Below are 17,361 nucleotides of genomic sequence, written 5' to 3' on the forward strand. Positions count from 1 at the left end.
GGTACGGTGTCAGAGGTGATATCTTCTTCAAACACCTGAAAACACCTTCCTTCCAAGAAGGATTGAAGCCAGGAGAGAACATGGCCTGACACTCCTACATTCCTGAGACGGTGAACCAGGATTTGATGGTTCACCGTGTCAAAGGCCGCGCTCAGATCAAGGAGGATAATCGCAGATGTGCCTCCTGCGTCCAGAATTTTTCTTGCTTCCTCCACCACCGCTAACAGAGCAGTTTCGGTTCCTTTATGGGGATGTAAGTCAGTTTGTGAAGGATGGAGCAAATCATGAAACTTGAAGGACGCAGAGAGTGTTAAATTCACATATTTTTCTGCGATTTTGCTCACTCCAGGGAGGAGCGAAATAGGCCGATAATTGCCTATGTCGTTGGGGTCCAGATGCCGTTTCTTTATCTATGTATAAAGTTCATGCCCAATATCATCCTTAGGCAGACACAGTAATACAGCAAGGTAAGACGCCTGGGGAGACCTATGGGTATAAATACATCACATCTTGCTAAGATTGCTAGAGGAGACAGAGACTTCCTGGCCGACACACTGACCAGAGACGCTGGGGTTCCTGCATGCAGACTCTTCAGCTCACAGTGGTCTAACATCCTTCATGGGGTGTCCAGCTCGAGACCAGGACCAGGTCCCATAGTCTCACTTCAGGTAATGGGTTCGACTAAATCCTAGAGGAATTTTTGGCTTAACACCTACACCTATATACTAGGTACAATTAGGTACACTAAGGTACATCTCGTTAGGGAGGCATCGAAGGAGTACACATTTTCTATCATGTGCTTTATACACTTGAATGTATTCATGATTTTAGTAAGATGGTAGAACTATACCATCCTTTTACTTTTATAGTACTGTTAATCATTTATATCTTATACTGTCTAACGGTTGTTGCAGCACATCTATTCTACACCAGAATAACAACTGTTCAATAAATGATTATTGAAAATGCCCAGCTTGTTTTATTCGATGTATCTCTCTGAGACAAGCTAAGTAAGCACGATTGACTGAGCGAAAAGCAGTACATTGTTTCCATGGTCCTGAGGGATCAGAGTTGTCATGTTCAATGGTTGCCAGGAACTATTCTCTCCTTGGTAAGAGGAGATTCTAGTGACACTGTCAGCTATTTGGTATAAGATGGCTAACATTCCCGGTGGGGGTGATCAGAGTTCATCTGACACCAATCCTACAGTATATGTTGTCTAAACATGCAGATCCTGTATATTTTTTATAGGAACAACACAACACTCTCCCTGGTTTCAAGTGGTTTTCTGCCCCCGCTTGGGTGCAGATGAGAATAAAAATAGCCATAATGTGTGCCTAAAAGAATGGGAGCAACCCATGCCTATGGGGCTTCTCAATGGCATGACCATAAACATATCCTTGGTGCCTAGTGGGCCTTGTGCCCCCCCTGCGGGGGGCAGATAAGGGGATATTGCCCCAATCTGCCTTCTGGAGGGGCAGAAAGCCTTTTTTGGTGGTGGGGGCATTAGCATGCCCATTCTCGGCAGTCCCCACCCCATACGTATAAAAAGCAACAAAATCCCTGGTGCTCATGTGCTTTCTGCCTCCCTGGGACTATTGTACCCATCTGCCACCTGGGGGTGGCAGAAAGACTGTGGGATTTTTGGAGGGGGCATTCTAATGCCCATTTTGGGCAGCCCCCGCACTTATATACATAAAAGAAAAACTGGTGCCTAGTGTGCTTTCTGCCCCCCTGGAAGGGGGCAGATTGGGGGCTATTGCCCCCATTTGACTCCCAGCAGCGGCAGAAAGGCTGTGGAATTGTTTTTGGGTGGTGGGGGCATTGGCATGCCCATTTCAGGCAGCCCCCACACCTATGAAAAAAACAATCCATGGTGCCTAGTGGGCTTTCTGTCCCCCAGGGGGCAGATCAGGGGCTATTGCCTCATCTACTTCAGGGGGGGCAGAAAGACTATGGAATTTTGTGGGGGTTGGGGCATTGGCATGCCCATCTCGGCCTCCACCCCTAAATCCAGTAAAAAAACTCTGGCATCTAGTGGGCATTCTGCCCTCCCCCAGCAAAGGCAGAAAGACTGGAATTTTGCGGGGAATGGAGGCATTGGCATGCCCATCTTGATCAGTCCCCACTCCTAAATTCACCGAATAAAAAAGACTGAATTTCCCCAATTAATTTGGGGGGAGCAAAGTCCCTTGCCCAAGGGGCCGCTCCCCCTTCCTGGTGTCCAGTCGGTGGATCCACTAGAGAGTGGTAACATTGGAAAGAGGAGATTCTCCCCTTTCCAACGATACCTCTCCTGACTTTCTACGATGTAGAAAGTGAAACTGAAATTATGTCAGCGTGACCTGTTCTCATTGCCATTTCAGGGAAATCATAAGAACACCTTCAGGAGCTGGGGAAGCTCTTCTCCAGCTCCTGAGGCTGTTGGGGGGAAAAGGAAGTCCCTCTAGGTGCCCGCACCAGAGAGATTTACAGTGCCATGTGCGCGGTCGGCCGGGAGCCATCCTGTGCACACGAGCACCCTGGGGCAGGATGGCTCCCAGCTGTCCTGCACATGAAAGGGGTTAAGAATTGGAATTAGTTTTTGAAGTTATTTTAGCATGTAACTAATCAGGCCTCTACTGGTTTTTGTTTGGTATTTGAGGCTTTCTGTACTCTATGTGGCTCCACCAATAACTAGAAACAATTGCAAGTCATTTTCTAGATATGAAACTCTGTGTGATTGGCAGGTGGGACTTCCTTTTTGACCTCCTTAGGTCCAAAAAGAGTTTCTGAGAACCCTATACATTTTAAGAAGTTGTTTTGTATGAAAATGATTTAAAATATGTTGTTTATCGATAAGGGCTACCCACGCACAATTAAATAGTCACAGCTGTAGGGGTATATTCCATATTTTCCACATGTTAAGCCTTGCAGGATTTGCACAGGATGCCATGAGCATCGCTGCCCTGGACTGGAGACTCCAAACCCCAAACTGCATTGCCAAGAGGTGGAGGGGCCAGGATTGCCACTTCCTGCCACTGCCGCCATAGCGCAATAATCGATACAATGACACAACTGGCAATACTGATATTTCTTCACTACTTCACTCTTACCAATCACACGTGACACACAACGTGAATTGGAGAACATATAAATGTTTTCATTTATTTTTTGTTTTTTTCAACTTTTTAAAGCATTATTTTAGAAAAGCAGTTCATGTTATTATTATCATGAACATTTAAAGCATTCATAGGACCACAAAACAATGCAACCATACAACACAAAATGATTCAATTACACATTAAACACTACAATACATTTCATAGTTAAAAGCATTTTACAAATTGTGAGCAAGCTCAAATTTCGACAGGCATTGAAGAAAAGAAAGAAAAAGGAGTAGAAACCCAAGGGAAGTTTGAAAGAATAAGCCACGTTATTAAGATGCAAAATAGACCCAGGGGGAAGAAGCTGGCCAAACAGTTTTACATTCAGGTCGTGCAAAAATCAATTTCATTAGTTGTCATGGCATACTGTAGACCTGATATAGAAATTGAACAAAAATACTTGTTTGAACACAACAAAACGGTCAACGCGTTTCAAACCCAAAAGTTTTTTGTGGTTATCCTCAGGACATGGAAAGTAAGCTTATAGAATCTTTGTTTTGGCACCACCTGTGCCACACGATACTTTCATGACTACCGTCATACTACCAAATTGATCTATTTAAAAAGAATTATTGGTGGACCTCTAACGATGTTTAAGAAGGAAGGAACTATCAAGTCCGGCTCCAGCGACCAGCCTCTAAGAGCTTTTCATGGCTTTTCATGGGTCGCATGTATGTCCTGGAGTCCGTCACGGACTCCAGGACATACAGGGGATCGGACACTGAGACAAACAAGAAAGCAGGAGACTGAGAAACTTGCTTTGCGGCCAAAAAATAGATGGACAGCCATGAAAAGCTCTTAGAGGCTGATCACTGGAGCCCGACTTGATAGTTTAGTGGGATTATTAATTTTGCAACTCTTCTTTCCAACTCAATGAATTATTTTTTTTTTTTTACTTTATTTATCTTTTATAATCAAATCAACAAAAAGATCTCTTCAATGGTTACATGAATCTTAGGTGTGAAATGTGCATTTCGATGACACCACAACAGTCTCCATTCACAATATATACTCCTAGCTCCCAGAGGCAAGTCTTGTCTTTACCCCAGCAGTCAGAACCGCCACAGCCTGCGCAGTGTAAGTGGTGCACCACGTTCTCCCCACATGCCCTCCCCGAACACAAATGTCTGCCCTCTAAGTCCTGCATCATCTGACCACAGCACCCCCCACATCGCATACCTACCTCGAGGGGGCACAATGCACCTCCACCACCTCTGGCCCGCCCAGCCTCCAAGCGTCGCCAGCAGGTAAACTAACCAACCCCTGTGGGGACTATCCCTGAACTGGAGTGGGAAGCCGCGGGCAGAGTCGCGATGTATGTTCTGTAGGGACCCCAGATATCTTTGGGGCGTGCTATACCAGGAAGTAGACTGGAATAAATCTCACTGTTTATGCTGCAATAGGCCAAATCAAAAAGCCATGCCTTTGTCGTGGGCATCGCACTACTTCCCCAGCGCATAGCGATTCCTCGCTTTGCTAACAAAAAGCACAGAGACGCTAATCGCCTCACTTCCTTGGGAAAGTTAACAGTATATCCCAGTAACTCCACTTCCGGGGTGGGAACCAGTGTGAGCCCGAGCATCTCTCCCATTATTTTGTGTATCTGTACCCAATATGCTTAAAGGGGTGGACAAGCCCAAGTCATATGGGCAAAGTCAGCTTGAGGGGTGCCGCATTTCCAGCATGAATGGGGCCTCTGGGGGTCAATCGTGTGGAGTTTAGCCGGTGTCATGTAGCTTCTACGGAAAAATGTATAATGTAAAAGCTTATGGCGACTATTTAGTGATATCTTTTTGGTGACCCTACAACAGACGGACCATTGTTCATCCGTGATGGGCCGACCCAGGTCGGTCTCCCAGTCCTTACGCAGTTTGTCGTCAATGCAGGGAACCTGTGCAATACACAGTTTGTACAGTTTTGAAATAATATGTGCCCCTGTTTCCTTTTCAATGAGGAGAGTAAGTGGTTCGAAAGAGGCCGGTTCCAAGGGGAATCCCCTTATCTCCGATCTTGCTGCTAAATAAAGTCGATTGAGAATAAATTTGTCCATGAATGTGGCATCACTGAATCGCGCCTCATCCGATATCGAAAATATGTGCCCGCCCGGCTATAAATCACCAATCTTGGTGATACCAAACTTCATCAACATGCACTGTACAATTTTCTCGCCGGTGGCCGGGAGCCATCGTCCATTTGGTAACGGGAGAGAGGCGGAATATAAAGTGGCTGACCCATATAACGCAACAGCCTACTCCAAGCCCAGCTCGTGGTCGACACCGTTTGTATGTCAACTGGACTTCTGGGTACACCCCTGGGCAGAACCGCCACCAAACGGTCCGGGAGCACAAAGTCAGCTTCCGGGCGGAGGAATGGTATCCGCGCATCTGGGTGATACCAGGCGTAGGCATGGGCACACTGTGCTATCAGATAATAGAGATAAAAATCAGGTATTCCTAGTCCGCCTCTATCGTACGGGAGCGAAAGTGTCTTCCAACGGATCCGGGGCTGCTTCCCTCCCCAGACCAGTCTGATCAAATGGGCTCGTAGCGTTGCGAAAAAACTGTGAGTGAGGGTTATGGGGATATTATTAAAAAGGTATACAAATTTAGGGAGCACTATCATTTTTATGATGGCGATTCTGGCTGCCATGGACAACGGGATCCGTATCCATTTGTCCACCTGTGATTCGAGCTTCGCGATAGCGCACCCATAATTAAGACGAATAATCTCTTCTTTGCTCAGGTTTATGTGTATGCCCAGATATCTTACAGTGTCTGTACACCATTCCAGCGGGAACTCACATTGCCAAGGGGATGTGCCGCTTGTTAACGGAAAAATTATGGACTTATGTCAATTATTACCCAGACCGGAGTGGCGACCAAAGCGAAGGATTTCGCGTATCAGAGGCGCGAGGTTCAGTTGTGGCTCTCTGACTAACAGTATGGTGTCATCGGCATATAGTGAAACCAGCAGGGGACCAGTCTGGAATTGCAGCCCTCTGTGAAGGTGCCGCTCCTGGAAATGTCGAATCAGTGGGTCCATAGCGAGAATAAACAACAGCGGCGACAGCGGACAACAATGGCGGGTGCCTCGGGTAAGAGCAAGCGGGCGTGACAAGGTGCCATTAATGCGGAGTATCGCCGTGGGTTCGCTATATAAGAGCCTAGTGGTGGCAATAAAGCCAGCCGGCATGCCCATGCGCTGCATTATGGATAGAAAGAAGGGCCACTCTAGAATATCGAAAGCTTTTTCTGTGTCAAGCAGTATTGCCGCCGCAGGTGTAGCGGGGTTGATTCTATGCAGGAGCGTGAACAGAGTTCGCAAATTCAGTGATGTCGAGCGATGGGGTACAAAACCAGATTGAGCCGGCGCAATAATAAATTCCATCAACTGGGAAAGTCTGTTTGTGACAATTTTGGCGAGAATCTTGTAGTCGATATTCAATAGCGAAAGGGGCCTGTACGACCCACATAGCGCCGGGTCTTTATTCGGCTTTGGAAGTAGAACAATGACCGCTTCACTCAAAGTGGGCGGTAGGATTTCCCGCTCAAGGGCCTCGGCATAAACCTCAATAAGTTTGGGTGCCAACAGGTCAGAAAACGCCTTGTAAAATTCACCCGTCAGGCCGTCCAGGCCTGGAGCCGAGGAGCACCGCAGCACTTTAATCGCCCCTCTCACCTCGGTCACCGTAATGGGCTCAGCCATGAATTCCTGCATGCCTTTCTCTAAAAACACTAGCGCAATTTCGGATAAGTAATCCTCCTGTGAAGAGGTGTCACCACTCTGTCTGGTCATGTAGAGTGTAGAGAAGTAGGTCTGAAACTCATCTCTAATCTCAGAGGGAGTCGTGTGCAGCGATCCGTCCTCGCCGCGGATTTCAGTAATGAACGACTTGCTGTACGGCGGTCTCAGAGCCTGCGCTAATGTACGACCAGGTCAGTCGCCCTCTCCATATCTACGGGCAGTTTGGTATTTACCCAGGTATAGGATCTCTCTGTCTGCGGTATGCCTGTATTCGGAGAGGAGGCGAAGCCTCCTCGCCTGTACAGAGTCCGAAGCCGCATGCCTCGCCTCCGTATCTATCGACTCTAGCTGAGTTTCCAATTTAGTAAGTGTTGTACGCAGCGCCTTGAGAACCCCTGCATGCCAGGCTATACAAACCCCCCCGAATGTAGGCCTTGAACCCCTCCCATAGCATGGCCCAGGAGTCCACCGATCCGGTGTTGATCGCAAAATATTCCTCAAACACCTCATTAACCTCGTGACAAAAAAGGTCGTCTAGTAGCGCTCGTCCAGGGAATCGCCACTGTCGCTCAAAGCCCTCGGGGCGCGGTACGTCCAGACATAGCAACACAGGTGAGTGGTCAGAATACGTCCTGGGGAGGGTCTTCAATGTCCGGTACCAGGGGGGCACACCTGGAGAGAGCAGCCAGTAGTCTAACCTCGTCCAGGTGTTGTGTTGGCTGGAAAAGTGTGTGTACTAGTGGTGCTAGGATTACGCCTGCGCCAAATGTCCAGGAGGGAGAATTGGTGACATAGCTCTCTGAGTGCGCACCGCGCTCTAGGCTTAGTGTCGGCAGCTGCCGAGCAGCTGTCCAAGCCCACATCCAGCAATGAATTGAAATCTCCACCAATCAGGAGCATAGCGGGCTCTAGGGATGTAAGTTGAGAGTTTAGCGCATGGAAGAACTCCGGGGAGTCAGTGTTAGGGGCATAGACGCAAACCAAGATGACCCTGTGTCCCATCAACACCCCTCTCACTATGCAATAGCGTCCCTCTCTATCCCCGATGACCTGATGGCAATGAAACGGAACTCTTTTATGGATCAGAACTGCAGTGCCTCTGGCATAGTTGCTAAAATTGGCGAAGTACCTATGTGTCCCCCAGCCCGCGGCAAACCTCGCCGTGTTTGTGGTGTGTGTGTCTCTTGGACAAAGGCAACATCTACCTGGTGCCGATCTAAATAATGCACCACCTGCCTGCATTTGCGTGGATTATTAAGGCCCCTGACATTCCAAGACATCAGCGACAAGTTTATGGGGGTTTCATTCAAGCCTATCCGAGCCATCCAGGTAGCTGACTAAGCAGTCGAAAACAGGTGTCATCCTTACTCTCATTTATCACCATGTGAGTCACACCCCAGTGATTGCTTTTGAGATCAAAACAGGCGAACCCATACCTCCACCCCCCACCCAGCCTTATCACAAAACGTGAGGCAAATCCCACCCTGTAGGCAAAGAAAAGAACTCCAAACAATGTCGCCATGAACAACCACTCATTACCAAAAGGAGCGTATAATCTAACATAAATCCCCAAGGTATCCACCAGAGGGGGTGGCAACGCCCTGACAGCAATCCAGCAATACATAGCAAAACTTCACAAAAATTGACTTGAGTCCCCAGCCTGCAAACAATGGAATAAACAAGATCCATACAAAGGAATCACCTCAGCCCACCCCGGAGCCCGCAAACAGATCCTGGCTGGCCATCGAGCCACTGCGCGGAGGAGACCTGCCACCCCGTCGTCCCGAGGAGGGCTTTTCCTCGTTTTGTATGTGCGACAAAAGTCCTGCACCTCCGTGGGGTTGTCAAAGAAACGAACCCGGCCCTCGATTTCAACCTGCAGCCACGCCGGATAAAGCATGCCATACTTTAGGCTGAGATTGTGGAGCGCCGCCTTAACCCCCGCGTATTTTCGCCGTGCTTCCTGTACCATGGCAGTGAAGTCCGGGTAAAATGCAATTTTTTAGCCCTGCCAGGTTATGTCTCCCTTCTCCCTGGCCAACCGCAAGGCAGTGTCTCGGTCACGGAAGTTCATGATGCGGGCTATAAGCGGGCGAGGAGGGAGTCCCGGATTAGGACGCGGCCCCAGGGAGCGATGCGCCCTGTCCACCACAAAGCCAGTTGTGAAAGAGTCCCTTCCAAAAATGTCAGCCAGCAACTTTTCCACAAAAACATCCAGATGACCCGTCGTTGTGGATTCCGGAACCCCAAAAATACGTACATTATTGCGACGACTGCGCGATTCTAGGTCCTCGTTTTTAATGGCCACATCCTTTAGTATGCGATCCATTCTGTCGAGCCGCTTAGTTGCCTGTGCCGCACCGTCCTCGATGTCCGAAATCCTGGCCTCCGCCACATCTAAGCGGCGATCATGAGACTGTATCTTTGCACCCATTGTTTCCAGCGTTTTGTCAAGGGAGTCAAAGCGACTGTCTATGGATTTGAACCCAGCTCTCATCTCCTGCAACCAGTCCGCCGGTGGAGCCCGGGCCGAAGCCCCATCAGCCGTGTTCTCGGCCTGAACAGCCATGTCCGGGGCACCCTCCGACGTTTTCTCAGCGAGCTTTTTGAAACGAAGTGTTTTTTGTTTCGGGTCCCTGCGACCCATGCCTCTGCAAAAACAACTGGATTCTGACCAGTCCTCGTAGGGGCCCAATGGTGGCAACGGGCCAGGATAGTGCCGGATCCACAAGGCTGCCCAGTCCACCAAATGCTGCACTGGCTGCTGTGCACCTCCGGCTCCCACGCAGTGCTCTGCACGACACCCTCACACTGAGCACTGCGCACGGGTCACAGCAATGTAGAGGCCGGGCAGTTCAGCTGTTGTGTCGCTGGTCCGGACCATGGATCATCTGCACATCCCTCCAGCACCTCGTGCCTGGCCCATGGAGACGAACGACCAGGGAGCCGACGACCAGCCCCGGCAGCGCAGATACCACAGAAGTCGTTCCTCAGGGGGCAAGGCCTAAGCGCCCCGTCAAGCCGGCAGGACCTTCCGCCACTTCTGCTCCATGCGCACGTCACCCACCGAGGAAGGCCTGGTAAAGGGGGCAGGAAAGCCCGGAGCGCCCGGCATCAACTGGTATCTCTCCCCGCCCCCCGCCGCCGCATCTCCTCCAATCACCCGACCGGCACCGTTCTTGTAGCGGAGGGAGGGCAAGGCAGACCCCGTCCAGCCCGCGTCCTGGCAACCAATCCCCCCAACCGACCCCTCGGGGTACCTGTGTCAGCGCCGGGAGCTGCAGCCTCCGCGTCTTTCCCGCATCATGATTTCAGGCCGCCAACTTGTCTCCTCCGTCGCTCGGGGAGAGCCGCCTCCGAGGCCGCAACAGACGATCCCGCAGTCCAGCCGCCACCAAACTGGAATCACGGGGACCGGAGATGAAGCGGCGTCACCTGATGTACGTTTTTGGGTCTCATATAGCCGGGGACATCGCTAATTTGCTGGGCCGTCGGCGGAGCTTCAACACCGCGCAGCCATCGAAGCCCGCGGCTTGGCCACGCCCCCCGAATTCAATGAATTAACTCTTAAAAACTGAATATTTTCCTTTATCACCCTATTGAATCTCTCAACAGCACCATTGGTTTCAGGATGATAGATTGAGCACTTTTTGTGTGTAATACCACATGACAATAAGAAATCATTCATTTCTTCAGAACAAAATTGAGGACCATTGTCTGACAAAAATGCTTTTCGGAAAACCCTTTCTTTTAAATACATCCTGTAGGAAATATATAACACACGCGGAAGTCATGTCAGATACACATGAAACCTCAACCCATCTAGAATACAGATCAATCAAGACTATTAAATAAGGTGCACAATGTTCTCCACTAAGAAAACCAACAATATGAATGGCGATGTCATCCCATCCCAGTCACCAGTGAAAGGTTTCTCAAATCAATATACAACACAGGTTTAATTAACTATGAGGGTTTATTAATACACCTCATTCAGCAGCTACCAGGCAGCAACTGACTGATGAGAACATGCTTACATTCTAAGTTCAATGTTCTATAGAACTTTCATCATAAGAAATGAGTGAAGAAAGACACTACACATATCTCGCGGAAGTATTTGCACTGGTGCAGGCAGTGAACAGATGCATCCTTGTGGTCCCGAGTAATCTGTAGGCACCCAAGGCACTGAACAACTCGAGTGTCGCAATAGGTACACCATCCTATCTGTAGCTGACAAAATAGTAAAGGGTCTAAATGCAGTCCTGTCGGATGTCCCCAACTAGGAAATTTCATCCCTGTTTCAAAGCTTAAGGGGTATTATCGAGGGCCTTAAAAATCAAGTAGCGGCCTTGAAAAAAGTGGTTGAGGGTTTGGCAGTAAGGGTAGGCAAAGCCCAGATAATGAGCACAGCCCACCAAGCCAAAGTGGTAGTAGACAGATACGAGGGGTCTTTGCATGAAATGGCTAGCAGGCTGGTTCGCTACCCTGCCTAGTAGTGCATGTATGGCAGCCAATTAGTGACAATAGACACCGGTCTTCCCCTGTCCCTATCCTGCCCCCCAACGCTTTTTCCCCATCCATCACATGGCTGAGTTTGGGCGAGGGACAGGCTTTTTGACTTCTGAAGTGTTTTAGAGGGCAGAGGCCTGGGAAGAGAAATTGAAAGAGGGGAGGTGGAAATAGATGAGGATGAATTTCATGAAACAAGATTTGTCCAACCTCCCACTAAGGGGGCTGTCTAAAATAGGTTCTATATTAAAAATCGTGCTTAGAGTAAGGACGCTGCAACTTTCCTCATGCAGGTTCTTAGTTAGCAACTGCTGCAATGGAAGATCATGATTCACTCAAAAACAAGGTCACGTTTTGCTTTAGGGAGACTTGACACTGCTGTTCTATCTAAGGGCTGATATTGCCCAAGTTTAACGGATAACTTTTTCTGGAAAAGACCCACAATATGGTGAAAGTATGCTTTGGCCATAAAGACTCAGGGCCCGATTCACAGAAGTAACTTAAGACAAAATCCTAAACTTACTACTTTTGGTATTCACAGAAGGCATTTAGTAGTAGTAAAGTTAGGATTTTGTCTTAAGTCTGTCTTAAGTCTGTCCTATGTTTGTCTTAAGTTTGTCTTAAGTCTGTCTTAAGTCTGTCTTAAGTCAAACTTAAGACAAAATCCTAACTTTACTATTACTAAATGCCTTCTGTGAATACCAAAAGTAGTAGGACAGACTTAAGACAGACTTAAGACAAACTTAGGACAGACTTAAGACAGACTTAAGACAAAATCTTACTTTACTACTACTAAATGCCTTCTGTGAATACCAAAAGTAGTAAGTTTAGGATTTTGTCTTAAGTTAGTTCTGTGAATCGGGCCCATAGTAAATGGCCTGATAGCCATAGATTGCCAAAGGATCTCTACTGCAAACACATCTATTACAATCAAGTATCATATAACCCTGGACGAGAGTCCTTTTAATGGAAGTTTTACTTGTATTGATGGGGGGGTAGGCATTGTCAGTGGGACTGTTGGATATCGGGTTTTCCTTCAGATAGAGGGTACTGGCAGTTATGAGGGGAATGCACTAATAGCCAGAACCCCTTTGAGGGAATTATCACTTAGACTCCCTGATTTATCCTCAGCCCAATGTTTGGCAGATGAGGATCCGACCAAGGATCTGCTTGCACCAACAGCTGCCCAAGAAAATGGCTATGGGGGATTGAGACAGGAGGTTTGTGTTAGTAGCGGAGCTACCCTGGAGGCCCGTGGTAGTTTGACTCTGAATCACTGTCCAAAACCCAATCCCATCAGACAAACCAGACTCAGATAAAAGTCCTGGTATGGAATGTAGCAGGAATTTGTAGGATGCTTCTAGAGAAAGAATGGGGCAAAGATATCGATTCTCATGACATGTGCCTGTTTCAGGAAACATGTAGTATGACCCCTTTCCAACGGAGTGGGTTCACTATCCACTACTAATATGTGGTCAAGAAAGGTAAGGGAGAGCGTCCGGGGGTTTAGTAATTTGGGTGAAGATTGCTCTCCAGCGAAAAATTTGAACTGTCAGAGTCGATTTCCTGGATATTTTGCCAATTGATCTGCCCGTGCCTTCTGGTCTGAAAACATGAGTTTACAATGTCTTTAATCGAGTGGGACCCAGTAAGGTGAAAGTAGTACTGTAGCGATCCTTGACTCCTCCCTCTTGGAGTATATGAGCAGCAATTTATTCTTGGTAGCAGGGGACTTCAACTGCAAGTTTTAGCCTTTTGCAGCCACCCTTTTAGATTTGACTTTAGAGCAGGATAGAAATTGAAAAATCTCACAGATAGATCTACCTACTGTTAGATGGACTGAAAAAGCAGCCCATGTGTTAGCCCTAATGCTACAGTATAATTTCAGGGATACAAATGAAAAGACCAACTCTGATCGGAAAGGCAAAATGACTTACAAAAGACTTGTGCACTCAAGTCGTATTGATTACTGTCTACTGGACTGTTGGCTTTGGCCCGCTGTACACAATATGGAAGTGGACAAGAGAACAGAAAGTGAACACAATACTCTGAGCCTAACTATATTTGATACTATAGGGATAGACGTTGCTTATTGGGGTCCCAAAGATTAGGGTGCACTGCCTCAAGCTAATAATATAAAGACTATTAGATGAGAATGGGTGGAAGAAAAACCCGTGGCCCTCAAAACTGTCAAGAGTAAAGTATTAAAGGAGGTGGATTTGCTGCCATCCCTTCCTCAGGAAGCAAGAATAGAGAAAATGAAAACCATGCACGATGCACTATACTTGCAGAGCAGGGATACCTTGGGCCAAGCCAAACAGTTAGAGAGGAAAGTGCCCAAAGCAGTGGTAGGGTACAAACAGGAATGTAGGAAGGTGAAGGGCGAGCTCCTAGTTGCAGCAAAATCTAATTCACGTCAGGATCTGGCGAGGTGCTGGACAAGGTACAGACCGACACTGGACCAAGGCATAAAGCCCTGGCAGAAAAAGATAATAAGCCCTTTTAGAAGAAAGCAGCATTATATCTGAATGGCCCAAAGACTGACCTTAATTTTTCTGTTCTACCTCATGAATGGGTGAACTACTTTGGTGGATTGTATACATGTGGAACTGGTAAGGAAGAGAAAGATGCTAACCTTTTGGGAAAGGCCATACCAAATCAGACAGATGCCCTTGTATTTTCCCCCAAAGAAATGTATGCACCGATTACCACATGTATTCCAGCCAGAGCTACTAGTCCGTATAGTATCCCAAATGACTTATATAGGGAAGATCCAGAAGTGCGGGATGCTGATATTAAACTTTTGTATAATGTCATCCTTTTGGGCATGGAGATTCCTACTTCTTGAAAGCTGGCGGAGATCATTCCAATTTTCAAGAAGGGGGACAGGGCCAGCCCTGGAGTTTATAGGCCTATTAGTCTAATAGATTCTTGCTAGAACATATTTTGTAAACAAATATTGGCTTGTCTCCAGGAGTAAATCACAAAAGGAAATATCCTGTCTGATTTTCAGGCCGGGTTTCACGCCAATCTAAGTACCTTCGATCATGTTTTCCTTTTTATCTGTATCTATTGGAAAGAAGTGATAATAAATGGGTGCAAATTGTTTGTAGCGTTTGTGGATTTGCAAAGAGCTTTTGATTTGGTGACAAGGGGCAAACTCTGGAAGGTGTTGGCTGAGATGGGAGTCCCTGCAAATTTACTGGATAACCTGAGAAGAATACATGCATATAATATGGCCCAGGTGAGGTGGGGAGAGGCAGTTATAGAGCCCGTTAAGATCAAGCGTGGAGTCAGACAGGGGTGCATCTGAGCCCCTTCCCTGTTTTCACTATTCTTTAATGGGGTCGTGGGATATCTTGATAGAGATGGGTGTAACATAACTAACGTTGATGGAGAAGTACTCCTAACCTTCTCTTCGCTGATGACACCTATTGTCATCAAAGTGTCCCGAAGGGCTCTAACAGCTACTGAACGACTTTAATTCCTTCTGTGAGAAGCAAGTGCTAGAGCTAAACGACACAATGACAAAGTATATGGTCTTCTCCAATGGTGTTCTGAAGCCACCCAAGAGATGTATGCTTGTTGGCGAGAGCCCTATCATATTGGTTTCTACCTTTGAATATTTAGGTTGAAGGCTCACCCCAAAATTGTGTTGGGCTTCGCATCTTGAGAAAGCATATCTCTCACCTATTCAGCAGACTTCAAATATAACAAAGATTCACAGAAGGACAGGGTCAAGAAAAGTGGCCCCAGCTTTATAACCCCAAGGCTTTAGGATCAGTTTTGAATGGACGAGAAGTGTGAGGATGTGGGAACGCTGACAGCCTATCAGTGATTGAGCATCATTTTATAAGTTCTCTACTCAAGCTTCCGGGGGGCACCACTCTAACACCAGTTTTTTTAGATCTGGCTCGAAGGAAGATGGTACATAAAATAGAGTGTAAGGGGCTTATTTATGAGCCCTTGCGTCACTTTTGCGCCGCCGATGCATCACTTTTTGTGACGCACCAGCAGGGTAAAAAATGCACCATGTTGCGTCATATTTACAAAGTGACGCATCTAGGTAAATGCGTCACTTTGTAAACCCCTGCACCACATTATACCTGCACCAGGTATAATGTATGCAGGGTGGGCGTTTTGACACAAGTAAGCCTCATAGAAGTGAAGCAGTGAAATCTATGAGATTTCACTGCATCACTTTTAGGACACAAATGTGTCAATATCTTATGCCTGCCTCACAGCAGGCGTAAGACTGATGCAGGCACATTTGAAATGGGACTTACCCATGTGAAATGACGTATTGATGGAGTTGCTTCACTTTCGACACACTCCAGCAATGCGTCATTTTTGCATCTACAGATAAGTCAGAAATACTGACGTATCTGTAACTCCTTGCGACATGATGCGTCATACTGTAAATATGACGCATCCAGCATGTTGCAAGGAGGGCATAATGAAAAGTGACACATCGCTGTTTTCACGCAGCGATGCGTTACTTTTCATAAATGAGGCCCTAAGTTTTTAATGTTCTAGCATCAAGTGTGGGACTCATGAATCTTATCTTATCCCCTTGTGTTAGTAGAATTACTTGGTTACGTTTCCCATAGGGCACTCTTGAATAAACTGAGGTTGGAAGTATTCTGTGCCAGACATCCAGAGATAGGGTTAAACAAATCTACTGAGAATCTCTTTTGGTTAAAGTGCAACCAAATCTACAGGATCCCCTACTCTAGTATTCATGGATTTCAAACTGTTACCCCAATATGATCACACTATTGTTGAGATTGTCCCAGCTTTGGAGCAGAAACTGTTTCTTTAATTTAGATACAGGACACTGCCTACCAATATGTTTGCAATAAATGGCGAACGCAAGCCCCACTCGATGATTAGTGCCCAGCATGCGATGGAGGGCCCAATTCCCTGGTACATTTATTATTCTTCTGCCCTTATTACAAAAATTTGAGGTTCAAGTGAATTGTCCCTCCATGTCAGTGTATTGGCAGCAGACACCATCTTGTAGCACTCAGAATTCTTAGCACAGACACAAGGAGAGTTGTGGTATTTGGTACAGCAAAAGCTTTGATGGCCTTCTGTATTAGATATTCAAAGAGTATTGTGTGATACCCTTCATTTAATATTATGTGATGCTTTGGCGCAGCAGCAAAGCTGAGATCAAGCAGTCCAGAGACATATAATCGACTATTCTCCAAGCACAAAACATTATTTATGCAATCCTTATACGTTTCTACTACCATGGTCAAACAAAATACATGCTATCAGAAACTTTATGAGGAAAGTAAATATACTGGTAAGCTTCTGGCATGGTCTTTAAAAAAGAGATCTAATAAAGCAACTATTAAAACCATTTTTGATGAAAATAGAAATCAAGTAGTAGACCAAATGGCAGATATTGGAGCAGTTTTTCTTTCACACTATAAGGAAATATACTCATTTTCACCTCTAACCCCTTCCTCCGCCATACAAGAATTTCTTAATCCTATCCAACTACCCAAACTCAATGACTTCCAGCAAGCTCTTATAGCAGCCCCGATTACAACTGAAGAGGGTCAGGAAATGATTAGGGGTTCTCCAATGGCAAAGCATATGGCTGTGATGGTTTTCCATCCGAATTCTACAAGGTTTTTCGGCCTCAATAAACAGATATTTTAGTCAGCTCTTTAACGTGATTATAGAAGGAAACCATCTTCTGAAATCTTTCTCCGAGGCAGTTATCATAAGCTTCATCAAAAAAGGAAAAACACTCAACAATCCTGGCTCTTATCGCCCGATCAGCCCTTTAAACACAGACTAAACATTGTTTACCAAAATGATGGCACTAAGACTGACCACTGCTGCCCAATGAGTGGTCCATAGAGATCAGTCAGGTTTTTTGCCTGTGAGAATGTTGGCAAGCAATACCAACTTTCTAGTCCAGGCAAGCGATTATTATATTCACAAA

This window comes from Triturus cristatus, chromosome 2_2, assembly GCF_964204655.1.
Source record: "Triturus cristatus chromosome 2_2, aTriCri1.1, whole genome shotgun sequence".
Classification (NCBI taxonomy): Eukaryota; Metazoa; Chordata; class Amphibia; order Caudata; family Salamandridae; genus Triturus; species Triturus cristatus.